Below are 16,081 nucleotides of genomic sequence, written 5' to 3'. Positions count from 1 at the left end.
GCTGGTGGTAGACCTGAGGAGAGCTAAGGTACCGGTGACCCCTGTTTCCATCCAGGGGGTCAGTGTGGACATGGTGGAGGATTACAAATACCTGGAGATACGAATTGACAATAAACTGGACTGGTCAAAGAACACTGAGGCTGTCTGCAAGAAGGGTCAGAGTCATCTCTATTTCTTGAGGAGACTGAGGTCCTTTAACATCTGCCGGACGATGTTGAGGATGTTCTACGAGTCTGTGGTGGCCAGTGCGATCATGTTTGCTGTTGTGTGCTGGGGCAGCAGGCTGAGGGTAGCAGACACCAACAGAATCAACAAACTCATTCGTAAGGCCAGTGATGTTGTGGGGATGGAACTGGACTCTCTGACGGTGGTGTCATGAAAAGAGGATGCTGTCCAAGTCGCATGCCATCTTGGACAATGTCTCCCATCCACTACATAATGTACTGGGTGGGCACAGGAGTACTTTCAGCCAGAGACTCATTCCACCGAGATGCAACACAGAGCGTCATAGGAAGTCATTCCTGCCTGTGGCCATCAAACTTTACAACTCCTCCCTTGGAGGGTCAGACACCCTGAGCCAATAGGCTGGTCCTGGACTTATTTCCTGGCATAATTTACATATTACTATTTAACTATTTATGGTTCTATTACTATTTATTATTTATGGTGCAACTGTAATGAAAACCAATTTCCCCCGGGGTCAATAAAGTACGACTATGACTGACATATCCATGCAAATTTACTGTTTCCCAGTGTTGTTGCATGAATGAAATCGCCGGAGAGAGAGTTACTGGCTGATACAAAGCAGCTTCTATATTCGACAAGGCAAGGTTCAACAGGCATCATACGGAGACGCTTTCTGCTGGCCCAGCGTGGGGCTTGATATTTAAGTGCTAAACACAAAGGACAATTCCATATTTGCAAAGTATAGACAATGCTTTCTTTTGAAACTACACACAAACTTCACACCTGGACTGGGATCCACAACTCTTAGGAATGCGTTCTCCCAAACTGAATCCACAATCCATCGTCAGGGAACAGAAGACGGGTAGCCAAAGCCGTTTGCTAAATGTAAATGACCTACACCCAAAAATCACGCCAGGAAACAATCATTTAACTCGCACCAGTATAAACTTAGATTGAAGTTGCACCAACAAACTATTTTAAACTATAACAAACACAGTAAAGAAAAGTATTGATTAGCCTATCGTGTGCACATAATCGTTGGAACTCTCTGCTGCAAGATCAATCTGGTTTGCTTCGCTCCGTTTACTCACGGACTCCATTTAGAAATGAATGTGATTTCTATGGACATAAGACTCAGGGTGTGACGGTGCTGCGTTCGTTCCACACCCGCATATGGAAGCGAATATCAAAGCAAGAAGAGAGAAGGTCTTTCTTTTTGAGAAGAATGATGAAAATTACCGCAGGAGGGACAAACGAGGAAGCAGAATAAGGAGAGAGGTGATATGATGTATAGGGCCCTGGTCAGAACCCGCTTGGAGTACTGTGCACAGTTCTGGTCGTCTCACTACAGGAAGGATGTGGAAACCATAGAAAGGGTGCAGAGGAGATTTACAAGGATGTTGCCTGGATTGGGGAGCATGCCGCATGAGAATTGGTTGAGTGAACTCGACCTTTTCTCCTTGGAGCGACGATGAATGAGAGGTGACCTGATAGAGGTGTATAGGATGATGAGAGGCATTGATCGTGTGGATAGTCAGAGGCTTTTCCCCAGGGCTGGAACAGCTAGTACAAGAGGGCATAGTTTGAAGGTGCTTGGAAGTAGGTGCAGAGGAGATGTCAGGGGTAAGTTTTTTACGCAGAGAGTGGTGAGTGCGTGGAATGGGCTGCCGGTGACGGTGGTGGAGGCGGAAACGATAGGATCTTTTAAAAGACTCTTAGATAGGTACATGGAGTTTAGAAAAATCGACGGCTATGGGTAACCCCAGGTAATTTCTAAAGTAAGGATAGGTTGGGCACAGCTTTGTAGGCCGAAGGGCCTGTACTGTGCTGTAGATTTTCTATGATCAATCAGGAAACGGCAGCTGGAATTTCAGGGACACGTGCTGAGGAAAGAGATAGATCGGACATCTTGCAAATTGACAGAAGAGAAAGCTGTGATTGGCAGCCCCTGACGTTCATGAGTCGCGTCAAGGGACGGACAGGCGAAAGTTTTGAAGAGCTCAGTGGAGCTTCTCAGATTAAAGAGGGATGGTCGCCCACCTCATGATGTGGCACGTAACGACGGTGACTGTAACTTAAAGTAATTTTAACGTATTGTAAAGTTAAAAGCTGCTGTTAAAAGTCCAAAGCACTCTTATTGTCCAAGCATGTATACATCATCCAACCTTGAGATTTGTCTCCTTACAGGCTGTCGCAAAACAAAGACACCCCCAACCCTTCCCCCCACCCCATAAAAAAGACTGTCAAACACCCAACGTGCAGAGAGACAAACAAAACTAATCACCCAAGCAAACAGCGTTCCGAACTGGAGTCCACGAAGCCTTAGCTCAGAGCGGAGGCAATGCCATGGAGCAGCGAGCTGCGCCATCCTGTCCCTCGTCTCAGGCCCTGACACCCCGACCTTTGCAATCTGGCCCGGTGTTTAGGTTCTGTTCCTTCAATACGCTCTGGGGCCTGGACCCCGCCATCTTGATTTGACCTGCACCAGTCTCCTTTCCGATCTCTTTCGCCTGTCGGATCCCCAGCTCTTTCAGTTCACTCTCCCCCTCTCCCTGCTTCACCCGTCACCTACCACTTTGTACTCCTTCCTCCCCGTCCAACCCCCCACCCCCACCTTCCTGCTCTGACTTCTTATCTTTATTTTCTCCAGTCCTGACGAAGGGTCTCGGCCCCAAGACGTCGACTGTTGACTCTTCTCCACAGACGCTGCCTGGCCTGCTGAGTTCCTCCAGCGTTTTGCGTGCGTTGCTCAGATTTCCAGCATCTGCAGATTTTCTTGTCTTTATCGTATAACCATATAACAATTACAGCACGGAAACAGGCCATCTCAGCCCTTCTAGTCCATGCTGAACTCCTACTCTCACCTAGTCCCACCGACTTGCACTCAGCCCATAACCCTCCATTCCTTTCCTGTCCATATATCTATCCAATTTAACTTTAAATGACAACATCGAACCTGCCTGAACCACTTCTGCTGGAAGCTCGTACCACACAGCTACCACTCTCTGAGTAAAGAAGTTCCCCCTCATGTTACCCCTAAACTTTTGCCCTTTAACTCTCAACTCATGACCTCTTGTTTGAATCTCCCCCATTCTCAATGGAAAAAGCCTATCCACGTCAACTCTATCAATCCCCCTCATAATTTTAAATACCTCTATCAAGTCTCCCCTCAACCTTCTATGCTCCAAAGAATAAAGACCCAACTTGTTCAACCTTTCTCTGTAATTTAGGAGATGAAACCCAGGTAACATTCTAGTACTGCTGTGACGCCTTTTGTTTCCTGCAAGGTTGCGTTAATCCACAGAAAATATTCTTTAACATCCTGCCCAGGTGCTTGACGGTGCATGTAGCCGTCCCAAACCTCCTCCTAATTTCAATATCAGCCCTACCATCAGAGGTTACGATAAGGAATATTTTTTAAAATAGTTAGTAGTTTAAAAAGAGGGGGAAATCATGGTCCTTTCAGGAATCTGATGGCAGGGTGTGGAGGGGGGAGATCAGTTTCTAAAACATTCTGTCACAGTTCACCAGGTAACTTCTCTTCAGCTTCAATGCCCCTCATACTTAATAGTCTGTCTGTCTGTCTAGGTACCATATCTGATGTGGACTTTGGTGACCATGGTTTTCCATGTAGATCTATCCTTTGTTTTTTGGATGACTTCCATTTCCTCGATGTGTAGCCACCTGGCTATGCTTTTGATGTACATAAGCTGAGGTCTTCCTCTAGGTTTGCTCCCCTCGATCTTTCCAGAGAGTATGAGTGTTTCTAGTTTATCTTTCCACATGATGTGTCCTAGGAGTCTGAGTTGTCTTTCTCTTATTGTTGGTATGAGTGATCGAACTGCTTGGGCTCTTCTGGGAACTTCTTCATTTGATGTGTGTGTGGTCCATGATATTTTTAACATTCTCCTGTAGAACCATAATTCAGCTGCTTCTAGTCTCTTTTCCATTGCTGGGGAAATGGTCCAGCATTCACTTCCGTAAGTCAGGATGGAATAAATGTAGCACTGCAGTATTCTGTTTTTAGTGTACTTAATTGTGCTGAACCAAAATGCAGAGAAAGGTTACACAAACTTTAAGGGGGTGGGGTGCGAATCCATGAAGGTTTTACTGATCCCTTAGCAGGCTAGGTACAGGCAAAGTCAAAATCCATTGAAAAAAAAACATTAACTCGGGTTTCAGAAACCAGAGATTCCGACAAACAGAGGCAAGGCTTCACTTACAAACGATATCGCCTGAGCAAAGAAATTTAAAGACAAAGGGAACTTGTGTAGGGCTGAAAAATGGCAGATGGAGTTTAATACAGACAAGTGTGAGGTATTGCACTTTGGAAAGACAAACCAAGGTAGAACATACAAGGTAAACATACAGGAAGGGAGCAGTTACTCTATTGGGGGTATTCTATAAGCCCCCTGGTAGCAGCAGAGATACAGAGGAGCAGATTGGGAGGCAGATTTTGGAAAGGTGCAAAAATAACAGGGTTGTTATCATGGGTGACTTTAACTTCCCTAATATTGATTGGCACCCGATTAGTTCCAAGGGTTTAGATGGGGCAGAATTTGTTAAGTGTGTCCAGGACTTGGATTCCTGTCACAGTATGTGGACAGGCCGACCAGGGGGAATGCTATACTAGATCTAGTACTAGGTAATGAACCGGGTCAGGTCACAGATCTCTCAGTGGGTGAGCATCTGGGGGACAGTGACCACCACTCCCTGGCCTTTATAATTATCATGGAAAAGGATAGAATCAAAGAGGACAGGAAAATTTTTAATTGGGGAAGGGCAAATTATGAGGCTATAAGGCTAGAACTTGTGGGTGTGAATTGGAATGATGTTTTTGCAGGGAAATGTACTATGGACATGTGGTTGATGTTTAGAGATCTCTTGCGAGATGTTAGGGATAAATTTGTCCCGGTGAGGAAGATAAAGAATGGTAGGGTGAAGGAACCATGGATGACAAGTGAGGTGGAAAATCTAGTCAGGTGGAAGAAGGCAGCATATATGAGGTTTAGGAAGCAAGGATCAGATGGGTCTATTGAGGAATCTAGGGAAGCAAGAAAGAAGCGTAAGAAGGGGCTGAGAAGAGCAAAAAGGGGACATGAGAAGGCCTTGGCGAGTAGGGTAAAGGAAAACCCCAAGGCATTCTTCAATTATGTGAAGAAAAAAAGGATGACAGGAGTGAAGGTAGGACCGATTAAAGATAAAGGTGGGAAGATGTGCCTGGAGGCTGTGGAAGTGAGCGAGGTCCTCAATGAATACTTCTCTTCGGTATTCACCAATGAGAGGGAACTTGATGATGGTGAGGACAATGTGAGTGAGGTTGATGTTCTGGAGCATGTTCTGGGAATATTAAGGGAGAGGACGTGTTGGAGTTGTTAAAATACATTAGGACAGATAAGTCCCCAGAGCCTGATGGAATATTCCCCAGGCTGCTCCACGAGGTGAGAGAAGAGATTGCTGAGCCTCTGGCTAGGATCTTTATGTCCTCGTTTTCCACGGGAATGGTACCGGAGGATTGGAGGGAGGCGAATGTTGTTCCCTTGTTCAAAAAAGGTAGTAGGGATAGCCCGGGTAATTATAGACCAATTAGCCTTACATCTGTGGTGGGAAAGCTGTTGGAAAAGATTCTTAGAGATAGGATCTATAGGCATTTAGAGAATCATGGTCTGATCAGGGACAGTCAGCATGGCTTTGTGAAGGGCAGATTGTGTCTAACAAGCCTGATAGAGTTCTTTGAGGAGGTGACCAGGCCTATAGATGAGGGTAGTGCTGTGGATGTGATCTACATGGATTTTAGTAAGGCATTTGACAAGGTTCCACACGGCAGGCTTATTCAGAAAGTTAGAAGGCATGGGATCCAGGGGAAGTTTGGCCAGGTGGATTCAGAATTGGCTTGCCTGCAGAAGGCAGAGGGTGGTGGTGAAGGGAGTATATTCGGATTGGAGGGTTGTGACTAGTGGGGTCCCACAAGGATCTGTTCTGGGACCTCTACTTTTTGTGATTTTTACTAACGACCTGGATGTGGTGGTAGAAGGGTGGGTTGACAAGTTTGTAGATGACACAAAGGTTGGTGGTGTTGTAGATAGTGTAGAGGGTTGTCAAAGATTGCAGAGAGACATTGATAGGATGCAGAAGTGGGCTGAGAAGTGGCAGATGGAGTTCAACCCGGAGAAATGTGAGGTGGTACACTTTGGAAGGACAAACTCCAAGGCAGAGTACAAAGTAAATGGCAGGATACTTGGTAGTGTGGAGGAGCAGAGGGATCTGGGGGTACATGTCCACAGATCCCTGAAAGTTGCCTCACAGGTAGATAGGGTAGTTAAGAAAGCTTATGGGGTGTTAGCTTTCATAAGTCGAGGGATAGAGTTTAAGAGTTGCGATGTAATTATGCAGCTCTATAAAACTCTGGTTAGGCCACACTTGGAGTACTGTGTCCAGTTCTGGTCGCCTCACTGTAGGAAGGATGTGGAAGCATTGGAAAGGGTACAGTGGATATTTACCAGGATGCTGCCTGGTTTAGAGAGTATGCATTATGATCAGAGATTAAGGGAACTAGGGCTTTACTCTTTGGAGAGAAGGAGAATGAGAGGAGACACGATAGAGGTGTACAAGATAGTAAGAGGAATAGATAGAGTGGATAGCCAGCACCTCTTCCCCAGGGCACCACTGCTCAATACAAGAGGACATGGCTTTAAGGTAAGGGGTGGAAAGTTCAAGGGGAATATTAGAGGAAGGTTTTTCACTCAGAGAGTGGTTGGTGTGTGGAATGCACTGCCTGAGTCAGTGGTGGAGGCAGATACACTAGTGAAGTTTATGAGACTACTGGACAGGTATATGGAGGAATCTAAGGTGGGGGCTGATATGGGAGGCAGGGTTTGAGGGTCGGCACAACATTGTGGGCCGAAGGGCCTGTACTGTGCTGTACTATTCTATGTTCTATGTTCTAATGTTCTATGTTCTAAATGGTAAGGCACTGAGGAGTGCAGTAGAACAGAGGGATCTGGGAATACAGATACAAAATTCCCTAAAAGTGCGTCACAGGTAGAGAGCTTTTGGTACATTGGCCTTTATAAATCAAATTACTGAGTATAAGAGTTGGAATGTTATGGTGAGGTTGTATAAGGCACTGGTGAGGCCAAATTTGGAGTATTGTGTGTAGTTTTGGTCACCAGATTACAGAAAGGATATTAATAAGGTTGAAAGAGTGCAGACACGAGGAAATCTGCGGATGCTGGAAATTCAAGCAACACACACAAAAAGTTGCTGGTGGAATGCAGCAGGCCAGGCAGCATCTATAGGAAGAGGTATAGATGACGTTTTGGGCTGAGTCCCTTTGTCAAGACTACCATAATCCATTTGACTTCATGGAAATGATGAAGGAAATTGAGAAGGATGAGATCAAGGAGGCTCTAGCGGAGATAAAGAACGATATGGCAGCAGGTCCAGACGGAATTAAGAAGGAGGACCTGGAGAGTATCATAGCAGAATATGAATAACTCCTACCACGGCTATTCTCACTTTGGCTGAAGTCCAGCACCATCCCGGAATGTCTCAAGAGGAGAAGAACATTGCCTATCCCGAAAACCAAGGATGCTGAAGAACTTAAAAACCTGGACAATCGGAGACCCATCACCTGGAGTCCTGACGAAGGGTCCCGGACCGAAACGTCAACTGTACCTCTTCCTATGGATGCTGCCTGGCCTGCTGCGTTCACCAGCATTTTTTGAAAGAGTGCAGAGAAGGTTTACAAGGAAGTTGCTGGGACTTGAGAAACCCAGTTACAGAGAAAGGTTGAATAGGTTAGGACTTTATTCCCTGCAGCGTAGAAGAATGAGGGGAGATTTGATAGAGGTATATAAAATTATGATGGGTATAGATAGAGTGAATGCAAGCAGGCTTTTTCCACTGAGGGAAGGGGAGAAAAAAACCAGAGGACATGGGTTAAGGGTGAAGGGGGAAAAGTTCAAAGGGAACCTCTTCACACAGAGAGTGGTGGGAGTGTGGAATGAGCTGCCAGATGAAGTGGTAAATGCGGGCTCGCTTTTAACATTTAAGAAAAACTCGGACAGGTACATGGATGAGAGGTGTATGGGGGGGGGGGATATGGTCCAGCTGCAGGTCAGTGGGACGAGGCAGGAAAAATGGTTCGGCACAGCCAAGACGGGCCAAAAGGCCTGTTTCTGTGCTGTAATGTTCTATGGCTACAAACAAGGTACAGGTGATAATGTTGAGTCTCATCGGCAGGTGAGCAGGAAGAGCTGGGCCCTGCCTCCCTCTGGTGGCCGGTTTGAGGTATGGCAGCGTCTTCAGGCTCCGGCCCCCCTGTTCTCTGATGGTAGCAATGAGAAGGGTTGGGGGGAGGGGGCAGTGGGGCAGTTCTTCACGATGCGGGCCGTCTTCTGAGGCATCACCTCGCCGGTGTGTGGAGGCTAGTGCCCATGACGGAGCCGACGCTGGCTTTTTTCAACAGTGAATTTTAAGCTTCACTTTTACCCATTTTGTTCTTGGTCCGGAGGACTTTGGGGAGCGGCCGTGCGTCCCGGGTCCGCAGGGCGGGGCTGTTGACGGACTGTAACACAAAGCCCCTGGGTCCGGGGGTGGGGGAGTTGATGGCACGCAGATTTGCTTTGTTCAGTCGACAAGGGCACTCACTGAATGATCAAAGGGCTTTGTCTGGGGGCTTGCCAGTTGAACGCACTCAGACCAATGCAACAATAGCAAGAGCGCTCTCTCTGAGATGAAGTGTGCTTCAGATAAAAATAAACATCATCCCTCCGTACAAACCAAAAGTACATCTCCGTGGAGTGAATTCATCGGACAGTAATGACGCTCGTGAATTGTCTTGGTGGTTCAGAATTAGTTTTGGACCTTGAAACTGCCGGATCAGACCCCCAGGAGGTAATGAAACGACATTGCTTTGTTACACGACATTGTCCAGCAGAGGAGGAGAGACTGTTCGGCCAGAATAATCTGGAGACAGGACACACAGCTGTCCAGCACGGTGCAGTTCAAGATTCAAAGCCACTATATGGTAGGCAGCCGTCGACCCCAGGGGGATCACGGGTTTTGTGCGCCTCTGGTGGGCTGTGCCCTCTCCGGGGCGCAAGCCCGGGCGGGAAGATTTGAAGAACCGGCTGTTGCCCACGCAGCGGGCTCGCCCTCTCCGCGTCTCTGATGTAGTCCTAGCGAAGGGCAAGCGGCTTTGCCACCAGGGTCGCCGCAGAGGCTGCCAGAGTGAAGTTGTAAACAACATCAAACTGCCTTAGGGATTAGGGGTTTACTCCCGAAGCCTTTCCCATGGGTGGGTATGGCCGCAAGGCAGCGGAGGTTCACAATCTGAACTTTCCCTCTCCCTGCATTTCCTTTCATTTGACAAGGTTCCACACGGCAGGCTTATTCAGAAAGTTAGAAGGCATGGGATCCAGGGAAGTTTGGCCAGGTGGATTCAGAATTGGCTTGCCTGCAGAAGGCAGAGGGTGGTGGTGGAGGGAGTACATTCAGATTGGAGGATTGTGACTAGTGGTGTCCCACAAGGATCTGTTCTGGGACCTCTACTTTTCGTGATTTTTATTCACGACCTGGATGTGGGGGTAGAAGGGTGGGTTGGCAAGTTTGCAGACGACACAAAGGTTGGTGGTGTTGTAGATAGTGTAGAGGATTGTCAAAGATTGCAGAGATTGATAGGATGCCGAAGTGGGCTGAGAAGTGGCAGATGGAGTTCAACCCAGAGAAGTGTGAAGTGGTACACTTTGGAAGGACAAACTCCAAGGCAGAGTACAAAGTAAATGGCAGGATACTTGGTAGTGTGGAGGAGCAGAGGGATCTGGGGGTACATGTCCACAGATCCCTGAAAGTTGCCTCACAGTTGGATAGGGTAGTTAAGAAAGCTTATGAGATGTTAGCTTTCATAAGTCGAGGGATAGAGTTTAAGAGTCGCGATGTAATGATGCAGCTCTATAAAACTCTGGTTAGGCCACACTTGGAGTACTGTGTCCAGTTCTGGTCACCTCACTATAGGAAGAATGTGGAAGCATTGGAAAGGGTACAGAGAAGATTTACCAGGATGCTGCCTGGTTTAGAGAGTATGCATTATGATCAGAGATTAAGAGAGCTACGGCTTTACTCTTTGGAGAGAAGGAGGATGAGAGGAGACATGATAGAGGTATACAAGATAATAAGAGGAATAAATAGAGTGGATAGCCAGTGCCTCTTCCCCAGGGCACCACTGCTCAATACAAGAGGACATGGCTTTAAGGTAAGGGGTGGGAAGTTCAAGGGGGATATTAGGGGAAGGTTTTTTACTCAGAGAGTGGTTGGTGCGTGGAATGCACTGCCTGAGTCAGTGGTGGAGGCAGATACACTAGTGAAGTTTAATAGACTACTAGACAGGTATATGGAGGAATTTAAGGTGGGGGCTTATATGGGAGGCAGGGTTTGAGGGTTGGCACAACATTGTGGGCCGAAGGGCCTGTACTGTGCTGTACTATTCTATGTTCTATGTTCTACACCATAAACCACCCTGAGATTCATTTTCTTGCCGGCATTCACAGAAGTTACAACAGCAAGGATGTGATACTGAGGATTTATAAGGCACCGGTGAGGCCTCACCTTGAGTATTAGCCATATAACCATATAACAATTACAGCACGGAAACAGGCCATCTCGGCCCTTCTAGTCCGTGCCGAACTCTTACTCTCACCTAGTCCCACCGACCTGCACTCAGCCCATAACCCTCCATTCCTTTCCTGTCCATATATCTATCCAATTTAATTTTAAACGACAACATCGAACCTGCTTCAATCACTTCTGCTGGAAGCTCGTTCCACACAGCTACCACTCTCTGAGTAAAGAAGTTCCCCCTCATGTTACCCCTAAACTTTTGCCCTTTAACTCTCAACTCATGTCCTCTTGTTTGAATCTCCCCCACACTCAATGGAAAAAGCCTATCCACGTCAACTCTATCAATCCCCCTCATAATTTTAAATACCTCTATCAAGTCCCCCCCCCTCAACCTTCTACGTTCCAAAGAATAAAGACCCAACTTGTTCTTAGCCATACTTCGAGTTACTGCGCAGGAAGGATAAGTGTTAGAATCTATCTGTGGATCATCAGTGTTTGGCTTAGTTGTCAACTGTACTGCAGGAACAACTTTACCGTCTGCCAGATCATTCCCTAACAGCAGAGTAGCATCTCCCACTGGTAAACTGGAGCATAGCCCTATCCTAACAGGTCCCGAAACCAACCCTGACTGTAAAGTTACCTTGTGCAATGGCACAGAAACCATGTTGACCTCAGTGTCAGTCTCATCACCAAACTTTAGAACACAGTCTAATATAAGTGTATTGTGAACAGTTCATGGTTCCTCATCAAAAAATAAATGTGCTAGCATTGGAGAGGGTCCAGAGGAGGTTCACAAGGATGATTCCGGGAATGAAAGGGTTATCGTACGAGGAATGTTTGATGGCTCTGGGTCTGTACTCGCTGGAATTCAGAAGGATGAGGGGGAATCTCATTGAAACCTTTCGAACGTTGAAAGGCCTAGAGAGAGTAGATGTGGAAAGGATGTTTCCCATGGTGGGGGAGTCTAGGACAAGAGGGCATAGCCTCAGGACAGAGGGGCGCCCTTTCAAAACAGAGATGCAGAGAAATTTCTTTAGTCAGAGGGTGGTGAATTTGTGGAATTTGTTGCCACAGGCAGCTGTGGAGGCCAGGTCGTTGGGTGTATTTAAGGCAGAGATTGATAGGTTCTTGATTAGACATGGCATTAAGGGTTACGGGGATAAGGCCGGGGACTGGGGTTGAGGAGATAAAAAGAAGTATGAGCCATGATTGAATGGTGGAGCAGACTCGATGGGCCAGATGGCCTAATTCTGCTCCTATGTCTTATGGACTTATAGATACAAAGAAACACAATAGAATCAGTGAAAAACTGATTCAACAACAAAAAACAGGCAGGACAAAAAACCAACGTGCAAAATAAATAAGACAAATTGTGCAAATACAATAATATTTGGAACGTAAGTTGTGGGACCCCTGACAAGGAGTCTGTGGTTTGTGGAATTGGCGCAAGTGAAGTTATCCGCACTGGTTCAGGAGCCTGATGGTTGAAGGGTCGCAATGGTTCCCGAACCTGGTGGTGCAGACCTCCCGCCTGACGGCAGCAGCGAGAAGGGAGTCTGGATGGTGGGGGTCCCTGATGGTGGACCCGGCTTTCTTCTGCTGGCGCCAGGAGATGTGTTTCATGGTGGTGGTAGTAGTGGGGGTTTGTAACTACAGACCCTTCAGCCCACAAAGTTGTGCCGACTCACTTCAAACTGCAATCTAGCCCTTCCCTCCCGCAAGGCCATCCATTTTTCTACCATCCAGACTTTTAAATGCCCCTTAATGCCTCTACCACCACCCCCAGCAGCGAGTTCCACACACCCATCACCCTCTGTGTAAACATACTAGCTCTAACATCCCCCCCCCACGCTTTCCTCCAATCTCCTTAAAAATATGCGCACCACCCCGCCCACCCCCCCCCCGCACTCCTTGTATTGGACATTTTCACCCTGGGAAAGAGTCTCTGGCTGTTCGCTCTATCAACACCTCTTATCATCCTGCACACCCCTGTCAAGTCACCTTTCAGCCGCCTTCGCTCCAAAGAGCTCACTCAGCCTACCTTCGTAAGGCACGCTCTCTAATCCAGGCAGCATCCTGGTGAATCTCCTCTGCACCCTCTCTAATCCAGGCAGGATCCTGGTGAATCCGCTCTGCACCCTCTCTAATCCAGGCAGCATCCTGGTGAATCTCCTCTGCACCCTCTCTAATCCAGGCAGGATCCTGGTGAATCCCCTCTGCACCCTCTCTAATCCAGGCAGCATCCTGGTGAATCTCCTCTGCACCCTCTCTAATCCAGGCAGCATCCTGGTGAATCTCCTCTGCACCCTCTCTAATCCAGGCAGGATCCTGGTGAATCCCCTCTGCACCCTCTCTAATCCAGGCAGCATCCTGGTAAATCTCCTCTGCACCCTCTCTAATCCAGGCAGCATCCTGGTGAATCTCCTCTGCACCCTCTATAATCCTGGTAAATCTCCTCTGCACCCTCTCTAATCCAGGCAGGATCCTGGTGAATCTCCTCTGCACCCTCTCTAATCCAGGCAGCATCCTGGTGAATCTCCTCTGCACCCTCTCTAATCCAGGCAGCATCCTGGTGAATCTCCTCTGCACCCTCTCTAATCCAGGCAGGATCCTGGTGAATCCCCTCTGCACCCTCTCTAATCCAGGCAGCATCCTGGTGAATCTCCTCTGCACCCTCTCTAATCCAGGCAGCATCCTGGTGAATCTCCTCTGCACCCTCTATAATCCTGGTAAATCTCCTCTGCACCCTCTCTAATCCAGGCAGGATCCTGGTGAATCTCCTCTGCACTCTCTCTAATCCAGGCAGCATCCTGGTGAATCTCCTCTGCACCCTCTCTAATAAAGGCAGCATCCTGGTGAATCACCTCTGCACCCTCTCTAATCCAGGCAGCATCCTGGTGAATCCCCTCTGCACCCTCTCTAATCCAGACAGCATCCTGGTAAATCTCCTCTGCACCCTCTCTAATCCAGACAGCGTCCTGGTGAATCTCCTCTGCACCTTCTCTAATAAAGGCAGCATCCTGGTGAATCTCCTCCGCACCCTCTCTAATTCAGACAGCATCCTGGTGAATCTCCTCTGCACCCTCTCTAATCCAGACAGCATCTTGGTAAATCTCCCCTGCACCCTCTCTAATAAAGGCAGCATCCTGGTGAATCTCCTCTGCACCCTCTCTAATCCAGGCGGCATCCTGGTAAATCTCCTCTGCACCCTCTCTAATCCAGACAGCATCCTGATGAATCTCCTCTGCACCCTCTCTAATCCAGACAGCATCCTGGTGAATCTCTTCTGCACCCTCTCTAATCCAGGCAGCATCCTGGTGAATCTCCTCTGCACCCTCTCTAATCCTGGTAAATCTCCTCTGCACCCTCCCTAATCCAGGCAGGATCCTGGTGAATCTCCTCTGCACCCTCTCTAATAAAGGCAGCATCCTGGTGAATCCCCTCTGCACCCTCTCTAATCCAGACAGCATCCTGATAAATCTCCTCTGCACCCTCTCTAATCCAGACAGCATCCTGGTTAATCTCCTCTGCACCCTCTCTAATCCAGACAGCGTCCTGGTTAATCTCCTCTGCACCCTCTCTAGTAAAGGCAGCATCCTGGTGAATCTCCTCTGCACCCTTTCTAATCCTGGTAAATCTCCTCTGCACCCTCTCTAATAAAGGCAGCATCCTGGTGAATCCCCTCTGCGCCCTCTCTAATCCAGACAGCATCCTGGTAAATCTTCTCTGCACCCTCTCTAATAAAGGCAGCATCCTGGTGAATCTCCTCTGCACCCTCTCTAATCCAGACAGCATCCTGGTGAATCTCCTCTGCATCCTCTCTAATCCTGGTAAATCTCCTCTGCACCCTCTCTAATCCAGGCAGCATCCTGGTGAATCTCTTCTGCCCCCTCTCTAATCCTAGTAAATCTCCTCTGCACCCTCTCTAATCCAGGCAGCATCCTGTTGAATGTCACCTCCACCTTCTATAATCCAGGCAGCATCCTGGTGAATCTCCTCTGCACCCTCTCTAATCCAGGCAGCATCCTGGTGAATCTCCTCTGCACCCTCTCTAATAAAGGCAGCATCCTGGTGAATCTCCTCTGCACCCTCTCTAATCCAGGCAGCATCCTGGTAAATCTCCTCTGCACCCTCTCTAATCCAGACAGCATCCTGATGAATCTCCTCTGCACCCTCTCTAATCCAGACAGCATCCTGGTGAATCTCTTCTGCACCCTCTCTAATCCAGGCAGCATCCTGGTGAATCTCCTCTGCACCCTCTCTAATCCTGGTAAATCTCCTCTGCACCCTCTCTAATCCAGGCAGCATCCTGATAAATCTCCTCTGCACCCTCTCTAATCCAGACAGCGTCCTGGTTAATCTCCTCTGCACCCTCTCTAATAAAGGCAGCATCCTGGTGAATCTCCTCTGCACCCTTTCTAATCCTGGTAAATCTCCTCTGCACCCTCTCTAATCCAGGCAGGATCCTGGTGAATCTCCTCTGCACCCTCTCTAATAAATGCAGCATCCTTGTGAATCCCCTCTGCACCCTCTCTAATCCAGACAGCATCCTGGTAAATCTCCTCTGCACCCTCTCTAATAAAGGCAGCATCCTGGTGAATCTCCTCTGCACCCTCTCTAATCCAGACAGCATCCTGGTGAATCTCCTCTGCATCCTCTCTAATCCTGGTAAATCTCCTCTGCACCCTCTCTAATCCAGGCAGCATCCTGGTGAATCTCCTCTGCCCCCTCTCTAATCCTAGTAAATCTCCTCTGCACCCTCTCTAATCCAGGCAGCATCCTGTTGAATGTCACCTCCACCCTCTATAATCCAGGCAGCATCCTGGTGAATCTCCTCTGCACCCTCTCTGAAGCTTCCACATCCTTCCCATAATGAAGTGACCAGAACTGAACACAATATTAAAAGTGCCTTCCAACCAGGGTTTTATAGAGCTGCAACTTCACCTCGCGACACTTGAACTCAATACCCCAACGTACCAAAGACATTCTATAAACTTGGTGGCAATTTTGGAAAAGCCAGAGTTTACTCAACCTCTCTAGACAAATTTAATCTTTATTTTATGTAGCGAAACAGCCAGAACAACGAGCCACCCCACCCAGCGACCCACCTCACCTAATCAGAGGACTACTTACAATGACCAAATTACCTACTAACCGGTACATCTGTGTAAAGTGGAAGGAAACCAGAGCACCCGGAGGAAACTAACTGTCGCGTTCCACAGGGAGGATGTAGACACTCCTTACAGACTGTGGCAGGATTCAACACCCAACTCCA

The sequence above is a fragment of the Mobula hypostoma genome, chromosome X1 (genome assembly GCF_963921235.1).
Source record: "Mobula hypostoma chromosome X1, sMobHyp1.1, whole genome shotgun sequence".
Taxonomy (NCBI): Eukaryota; Metazoa; Chordata; class Chondrichthyes; order Myliobatiformes; family Myliobatidae; genus Mobula; species Mobula hypostoma.
This window is presented reverse-complemented; position numbering follows the sequence as displayed.